The sequence below is a fragment of the Sorex araneus genome, chromosome 1 (assembly GCF_027595985.1).
Source record: "Sorex araneus isolate mSorAra2 chromosome 1, mSorAra2.pri, whole genome shotgun sequence".
NCBI lineage: Eukaryota > Metazoa > Chordata > Mammalia > Eulipotyphla > Soricidae > Sorex > Sorex araneus.
This window is the reverse complement of record NC_073302.1, coordinates 39,784,263-39,793,873: the sequence shown is the minus strand read 5'-3', so window position 1 is coordinate 39,793,873 and position 9,611 is coordinate 39,784,263.

Below are 9,611 nucleotides of genomic sequence, written 5' to 3'. Positions count from 1 at the left end.
AAATTTTTAGAGTAACACAGTCTCTCACAATTGAATCACGAGAAAAATGAAAAAAAAACTGAAAGGACCAATTGTAAACAAAGAGTCAGAAACACTAAATAAATGTCTTTTCCAAACCAGAAGTCCATATCTAGATGGTTTTACAAGTGAAAACTGGCTCTCCAGTTTTCCCATTGCCAAACCTTAAAGATGACCTATCACTAATCCTTCTCAAACTTGACTGTTGAAGATAGAGCTGGAGAGATAGTACAGGAGTTAAGGTGCTTGCTGACCCTGGTTCAATCCTTGACACTATGTATGGTTCCCTGAACACCACCAGGAGTGACTGCTAAGCACAGGCCAGGAGTAAGCTCTGAACACTTCAGGGTGTGGTACCCAACTCCCACTTTTGAAAAAGATGGAAGACAGAAGAATCTTCACAAATACTGTTTTATGAAGCCAACATTGACTCTGATATCAAAAGTAGATGAGGACATCTCTCTCTCTCTCTCTCTCTCTCTCTCTCTCTCTCTCACACACACACACACACACACGATCAGTAAGCCTATTGAACATAGATGCAAAACCCTCAAAAAACCTGAGTGAAACAAGTGCAACAATATGTTGAGGGATCATACATCATGACGAAGTGGGATTTATTCCATTAATGTAAAAATGGTTCAATATATGCAATTCAATTAACGTAGTATATCATGTCAACAAAAGGAAGGATTAAAAACCATATGATCATATCAATAAGTAGGAGCTAGGGAGATAGTATAGTGGGTATGACATTTGCCTTGTATGGGACCAACCCAGGTTTGATCCCCGGCATCCCATATGGTCCACTGAGCACTGCCAGGAATAATTTCTGAGTGCAGAGAATATCTGAGCATATCTGGGTGTACCCCCTCTACACCCCCAAATAATCAGTAATTTTTTTTTAATTTAATAGTTTATTTTTAATTAGTGAGTCAACGTGAGGGTACAGTTACAGATTTATACATTTTTGTGCTCATGTTTCTCCCTTACAAAGTTTGATAACCCATCCCTTCACCAGTGCCCATTCTCTACCAAAAGTAAACCCAACATCCCTCTCCCCCCTCCCCAGTCCTGTCTCCCCCCACCCCACACTGCCACTATGGCAGGGTATTCCCTTTTGATCTCTCTCTCTGATTAGGTGTTGTGGTTTGCAATAAAGGTGTTGAGTGGTCATTGTGTTCAGTCTCTAGTCTATATTGGGCCAGCATCATCTTTCCCCCACATGACCTCCAATTACATTTTACTTGGTGTTCCCTTCTCTGAGTTGCCCAGAATGAGAGACCAGCCTCCAAGCCATGGAGACAACCTCCTGGTACTTATTTCTACTATTCTTGGGTGTTAGTCTTATAGTCTGTTATTCTATAGTCCACAGATGAGTGCAATCTTCCTATGTCTGTCTCTCTCTTTCTGACTCATTTCACTTAGTATAATACTTTCCATGCTGATCCACTTATATGCAAACGTCATGACCTCATTCTTTCTAACAGCTGCATAGTATTCCTTTGTATAGATGTACCAGAGTTTCTTCAACCAGTCATCTGTTCTAGGGCACTCGGGTTTTTTCCAGATTCTGGCTATTGTAAACAGTGCTGCGATGAACATATAAGTGCAGATGTCATTTCAACTATACTTTTTGGCTTTTCTGGGATATAATATATAATAATCAGTAATTTAAGAGAAATATTTTGACACAATTCAATATTTACTTGTGATTTTAAAAAATTTCAGCAAAACACTGTTAAAAAACATATATTTGGGAAGGGTGCACCCAAGCAGTACCCTGGTGACCTGGGGGTCACCCTGGCAATGTTTGGACAACTATGTTACAGTTCAATGCTAGGGTCTGAGAATTCAGTGCTGCTCAGGCCTTGTAGTTCCAAAGACCACCAGGGCCATCCCATCAGTTCTAGTTAACCTCCAGGGCCACATTGGTAGTGGTCTGCAGACATGTGGTGTTGGGGACTGAACTCTGGTCAGGCGTAGGCAAGGCATACTCCCTAACCCTAGACTATCTCCTCAGTTCTTAGAAGAATATATTTTAAAAGAGTAAAAGCTCATATACGACCACTGACTTCATACTCACTAGGAAAAAAAAAAGACAAAGTTTTTCTATAAAGTCAGGCACAAGAATGTCCATGCTTGTCATTATTATTCAATGTACCAGGGTCCCAGCCTCAGAAATTAGGTGGCAAAAAGATATAGAAGGAAAAGAAGAAGTAAAGCTATTGTTATTTGCAGAAAACTCAGTATAATACATAGAACCCACACCCCCAAACACCACTAAAATGATTAGAAGCAATAAATAAATAAAGCAAAGTGAGGATATAAAATCGATGTAGCTATTGCATTTCTATGTGCAAGCAGTGAATTAGAAGGTTGACCTTTGTTTTATTATTGAGGCCACATTTTGTCCTTGAGCACTGCCAGAAGTAACCTTTGAGCACAGAACCAAGAGTAAGCCCTGAACAGTGCTGGGTATGGGCCTCCCCCCACAAAAAAATATTTAAATAAAAAAAATGGACTCATGGGGCCAGAGAGATAATCCAGTGGGTAGGGTGCTTGCCTTGCATTGTTGCCAACCTTGGTTTTATCCCCAGCATCCCATATGGTCCCCCACTTCCAGGAGTAATTCTTGAGTGCAGAACCAGAAGTAGTAACCCTTGAACATCACTGGATACGGCCCAAAAACAACAACAAAAATTGACTCAGTTTTTGTAGAGAACAGTATGGAGATTTCTTGAAAATCAAAATTGGAATTGCCACATGATCCTTAATTCCATTCTTGACATCTATCCAAAGAACATGAAAGCACTAATTTTAAAAGATATTAATACACCTAAGTTCACTGCAACATTACTTACAGCAGCCAGGATCTGGAACCTCGAGTGTCCAACTGACAGATGAGTGGATAAAGAAGGTATATATATATAAAGACAATGGAATTTTTTTTTTTTTTGCTTTTTGGGTCACACCTGGCGATGCACAGGGGTTACTCCTGGCTCTGCACTCAGGAATTACCCCTGGCCGTACTCAGGGGACAACAATGGAATATTATTTATGTTTCAATGACTTTTCTAGTCATTAGAAAAGATGAGGGGATAATTAAAAGTGAAAAGACCTGTACTGATTTCATATACATATTATAAAGAAACAGAACAAGGGATTAGACAATTGCCCCTGCAAAATACCCCTTAGATTCTTCCCACAGAATTTTTACTAAGGAGGGAGAGGGGAGTCAGTCGAAAGTTCTGATGGACTGTGGTGGAGGGATACTGACACTTTAGTGATGGGTGGATATAGTAACACTGTACCCCTGAAACATAAAATTTACACTCTTGGAAACCAATATTATCTCAATAAAGATAGGGTTAAAAGCAAGAAATTTTAGGGACCTGGGGATGTGGTTCAATGGCAGAGTGTATGCCCTCTCTGTGTGAGGCCCTGGGTCTCATCCCTGACACTGCCTCACATCAAGTGTGATCTCAAGTACTGCCAAGTGTCATCTTCCATCACCACAGCTGCAGCAGCAGCGAAAATTACTCCGGGAAATGAGAAGATACAGTCCAGAATGATGAAAAGAATTATATTTATTAAGCAGTGTCAATATTTGGCATACTTGTTTTCAGGTTTTTTTCCTTACATATAGAAACAAACGAGTAATAAGTGAATAGAACAAATATATTGCTGAGGAAGTGGCAAGCATAAACCAAGACATATAATTAATAGTAACAAGTAAACTGATTATGTAATGTTATCTTAAATGCTAAGTTGGTCTCGTGGTCCCTCTGCTGCATTTGGCTGTCCACTACAAAACCTCAAACTTTGTTTCAAAATAAACTTAAGAGTCCTAAGGGTGTTGACTTCTCTGGTTTGCTATGACCTTTATTTGCTTCATCCAAAAATCTTTCTCCAGTGGCCTGTCTGTGGACTTTCAACCACAAGAGTCCCTGATCCAACATGAACAAATGCTGAACAGAAGGATGCGTCATACTTTCTATATTTTTATTTTCCTTGTGTCTAGTGGATTTTCTTACATATTTGTTTCACTTTCTGGGAGCTTTCATATTCTATGGCAGGGGATATATCTGTCCCATGGCTGGGCAGGGACCCATTTAATAATAATGAGTGTCTTTTTGTGCCACATCTGGCTGTGCTTGATGGTCACTTCTGATGGGGCTCAGCGGACCATATTCTGTGCTGAGTATTGAACCCAGGAGAACTGTGTGCAACCTGAGAGCCTTAACCACTGTCCTATATCTCTGGCCCCTGATTTAAACAAATTACAGATACAGAAAAATAGTTTCCTCTTCCCTCTGAGACTACTACTCTGGGATGACATAATCCTGAAACTTTCTGCAGCCTTGTTTCTGACTGTCTTAGCTTTGCAGAGTCTCAGCTCAGTAAAAGTGATATTAAAGGAAAAAACTTCTGTCTGTCTGTCTGTCTCTGTCTTTCTCTAAATATTTATATCCTTCTACTTCCCTTTGTTGTTATTGCATTGTTGTGACCAGCGGTCACATACACTTGGCTACTGTGGTCACACACTTAGCTCTATGCTCACCAAAGTTGCACTTCAGGTTGCAGTGCTTGTACGCTTGTTCTCAGTGTTCACTGAGGCTTATTCCTCTCCAGCTGTGATACTTTCACAATGCTCCCAATATTCCTTGAGGCACACATTGTGGTACTTACTGGGGGTCGCTTCAGTACCCATACATGTGTTCACCAATTGGGTTTGCATTTCCAGGTTATGGATTTCCACATCTTTTTAATTGTGCTTGCCAGGGTTGCAACCCTTTTTATGATGCTTACATACACTTTACTGCAGTGCAGCCAGCAATCTCCTGTGGTACCAGGAAATGCAGACGGCAGAGATGCCAGGTTAAATAAAACTGAGAGGATTTTGTGTGGCACATAAAAGGTATGAGGGATTTGAACTCCTAAGCACACTCCTGCAAGGCAGGTTATTTAAGCCACTGTACTTTCCCTCTGAGCCCACATAATATTGTTGAAGTATTGTATGGCAGACTTTAACAAAGAGACTATCACAGTAAGTACTGGGACTTCTGTAATAGACCTTTGCAGTAGGGAAGAGAGATTGGGTTTCACTTTCTGAATATAATAAGAGAAAAGTAGAAATTTATGGCCAAGGTAGGGACCTGTGGGTGAAAGATTAGTTAGAGGAAACTTCATGGGCAAGAGAGATTGTGAATAAAACAATTCTTGTGGGAGACATAGTTGAGATCAAACATCACCTGAAAACTGAAGGAATTTGAAGAACCCAATCAGATACTGAGGCCAATCAAGGATGTGGTTTTCTGGTTAACATAAGTTAGCAAGAGAGAGCAGGCTAGCTTCTGCCCTACTAAAGCCCCAGCAGCCCTTCCCACACCCCAAAGCCACTGCCATCCCTCCATCTGGATTCTACCACCTCAGGACTGAGCCTCACAGACTGCCCAGTGAAATATTCTGGATTTTCTGGAGCATGCGACTGCATTTGCAGCCATGTGAGATCTCCTAACTCTACAACACTGACACACCAGAAGTAATGCACCAGATTGGATGGGTTGTAACATAGAAGGGAAATCATCTTGATTAACAAAACATTAACAGAGAAGGCTTAACTTGCAACAACAGTGTTGTAAACCCTCAGACAAGGAATTAATGTCCAATGGTGAATTACAACAATTTTCACAAATTTTATTCTATGGAAATATTTCTTAATCATTCTATTAACCAGTTAGTGGTAACAAAAAATATAAAATAAATTATTGTGGGCCAGCTATGGATGGTTGGGGAAATGGAGACAATGGTGGAGGGAAGGTGACAGTGGTGGTGGGATTGGTGTTGGAATATCAATGCCTATAACAAATCATCTTGAAAACCTTTGTAAATCATGGTATTTAAATAAAGTGTGTGGGGTGGGGAGGAAGAATATCTTTTTTTTTTTTTTGCTTTTTGGGTCACACCTGGCAATGCACAGGGGTTACTCCTGGCTTTGCACTCAGGAATTATCCCTGGTGGTGCTCAGGGGACCATATGGGATGCTGGGAATCGAACCCAGGTCTGCCACGTGCAAGGCAAATGCCATACCCGCTGTGCTATTGCTCCAGCCTGAAGAACATCTGTATAGCTAAATAAATAAATAAATAAGTAAATAGATAAATAAATAAATGACTTAGCAAGAGTCTTTCTAAAATTAGATAATGTAGATATCAATATGAAAGCAAAAATTTAGGGCTCTTAACTAAGAGTTCACAGGAGTGATAAAGTTTGAGTTTTTTAGTTGGACCAAGATGAGATTCTGAGTAAAAAGTGCCCCAGAGAGAAAATTAGATCCAAGATTAGAAAGAAATGACATTTTTTCCCCCTGGGCCATAGCCAGCGATACTCAGGACTTACTCCAGCTCTGAGCTCATGGATCACTCCTGGTGGGCTCAGGGGACCATATGAAGTGCAAGGGATCGAACCTAGGTCAGCTACATGGAATACAAGTGACCTACCCATTATGTTCTCCCTCTGACTCTTTTTTTAAAGAAATGACATTTTTAAAAAAATGACACTTTTTTTAAAGAAATGACATTTTTTGAGAACACAAACCTACATAATAAATTCACCTATACAAATTTATATAATTCATTTGCTTTTATCATATTCAGTACATTTAACCACTACAACAATTTAAAAATATTTTCATACTCTCAAAAAGATACCACATATTGTTTAGCCATCATCCTGTTCCCAATCCAATTTTCTAAAAATAAAGTTTGGGCCACATCCAACAGAGCTCAGAAGCTTCTCCTCAGACTCACAACTGAATCTTGGGAGAGAGAAGCATGCCCCAGAGATGTCTCCCACCCCGCGCCAGGCTGATTTCATCTGGGCACCTCAGAGGGGGCCAGGTGTGTCCCTCTGCCAGACCCAAATGAACCCCAGCAGCCGCAAACCTCCAGAACCCAATCGCCACCATGCTCACAGGCTCATCCCAAGCCCCCCAAGCATGAGAATGGATCCACTTAAAAATCCATGTGGGACTTGTAACTGAAAACTCCAGGATTCACAGAATGGGGAATGGGCTCCTCTTCCCATCTCCCCGCCCTTCCAGGTGCCTGGCAGTCATGGCCATGAACTGCCTCTGGACACAAGTTAAGTGCATTACTGGCCATGATCCAGAGACTCACAAATGAATCTTCAAAGAGAGCAGTATGCTTCACAGATGCCTTTGAACCCCAGGTACTAAAAATTTAGAATTCCAGGAGTGTGTGCAAAAGTGACCATGTAACATCTCATATTATTTATAACAAGCAATACAAAATAAATTAGTTAGCACTTTCCTGTGGGACAGGCTTGGGTGGTGGTTGGAAAATTTGAAATAATGGTGGTGGGAAGGTGTAATGGTGGGGTTGGTGGTGAAATATTGAATTTAATCAATTATTATAAATAACTTTATGAAAATAAAATATAAAAATTAAAAAAAGAAGTTTCTTATGGCTCTGCACTCAGGAATCACTCCTAGTAGGTTTGGGGACCATATGGGATGCCAGGAATCAAACTTGGGTCAGTTGCTTGCAGGGAAACCTATCTCTGACCCCTTCTACTAAAAACTGTTTTTTATTTTTATTTTTTTAAAATATTAGGCATTGTGACTTGCAATACTGTTAATAGTGTTTCATGCATACGATGTTCCAACACCACAGTCTCCACCATTGTTTCAGTGTCCTGACCCCTACTACTCTCCAGACCCCCATCCTCAAGTCCTAAACAAATGTTTACACAAACTTTATTTTCAACATTCATATAGATGGACTCATAAGTGATCTTTTATGGTTGGCTTCTTTCACTTGACGTTGTGTTTTCAAGACTCATTTATGTAACTGAAAACTTTAAATTTAGCCTCTATTGAAGGAACTAAAAAATATTTCATCAGAGGCTGGAGCAATAGCACACCCAGTAGGGCATTTACCTTGCATGTGGCTGACCCGGGTTTGATTCCCAGCATCTCATATGGTCCCCTTAGCACTGCCAGGGGTAATTCCTGAGTGCAGAGCCAGGAGTAGCCCTTGTGCATCTCTAGGTGTGACCCCAAAAAAAAATCATCATATAAACTATATTTTCTTACATATGTTTATTTGTTGATAATATTTGGTGTTTCCATCTTTTACTATTATGAATAAAGTTACTGAAAATTGCCATATGCAAGCTTCTATTTTCATTTCTCTTGAGAGTATACATCAGAGTAGAATTGTTGGGGTCATATGGTAACTGTTTAGTCATTTGAAGAATTGCTAGAATGTTTTCCAAAGTTGTTGTATCATAATCTGCAGCCTTGAAGTTTCGTTTTTCTAGATCTTTGTCAATACTTGTTGCTATCGGATTCTAGTCATTTTTTAAAAATGGGTATGGGGTTAGGCCACATACGGTGGTACTCAGGGGCTATTTTTCAGCTCTGTTTAAAGGTCACTCCCAGTAATGCTGGGGAGCAAACTTGAGTCAGTGTTATGAAAGTGCTTTAACCCTTGTACTATCTCTTCAATTCCTGATTTTAGGCTTTTTTTTTTTTTGCTTTTTTTTGGGGGGGGGCGGTCACACCCGGCGATGCACAGGAGTTACTCCTGGCTCTGCACTCAGGAATTACTCCAGGCTGTGCTCGAGGGACCATATGGGATGCTGGGAATCGAACCCAGGTTGGCCGTGTGCAAGGTAACCGCCTTACCCACTGTGCTATCGCTCCAGCCCCTGATTTTAAGCATTTTAATGGGTGTGAAGTGGTTATGGGAATCAGACCTAGGCCTTCAGGTGCCAAACATACACTGCAGCCCTTTGAGTCATCACTCCAGCCTTAATGTATAATCATGTGAGTTTACAAATATATATATAAATGTTACCCATTACCCAAATATTCATTAATAAAGCATTGTTTCTCCAATGTGGCCATTAACTTTGTAATACATATATTAATGGAATTGTTTTATTTTATAGTACATATCTTTTTGTTTGTTTGTTTGTTTTGTTTTTTGTTTTTGGATCACACCCGGCGATGCACAGAGGTTACTCCTGGCTCATGCACTCAGGAATTACTCCTGTGGTGCTCGGGGGACCATATAGGATGCTGGGAATTGAACCCTGGTCGGCCGCGTGCAGGGCAAACGCCCTACCCACTGTGCTACTGCTCCAGCCCCTATAGTAAATATATTAACTAAATTGTTTGAATAATCAATATCCCTTGCAAAAACAGATTTACCTGGGATCCTACATATCCTCAAGTGGTGCTGAAGATTGAACAAACTGAGTCAATGATGGAGCTTCCAGTTACTAGTCACATGGCCTCAGAAAGTTTGTTTAAACTCTTGCTTCACTTTCTAAATCTGTATAATGCAAACAATGACACCTCATGATGATATTGTGACATTTAAATGCCTTAGAGATACATGACATTTAGTATCTGATATAAGGAATACAAAAAATGCTGTAGTACTTATATTTCCTATTCCTCTTTGTATCCCCCAAAGGTGAAGTGAATTATATTCATGACATAGCTACTGAATTCATGGAAACACGAGGTATATTAAAACATAGAAAAAATATTTTAAAGT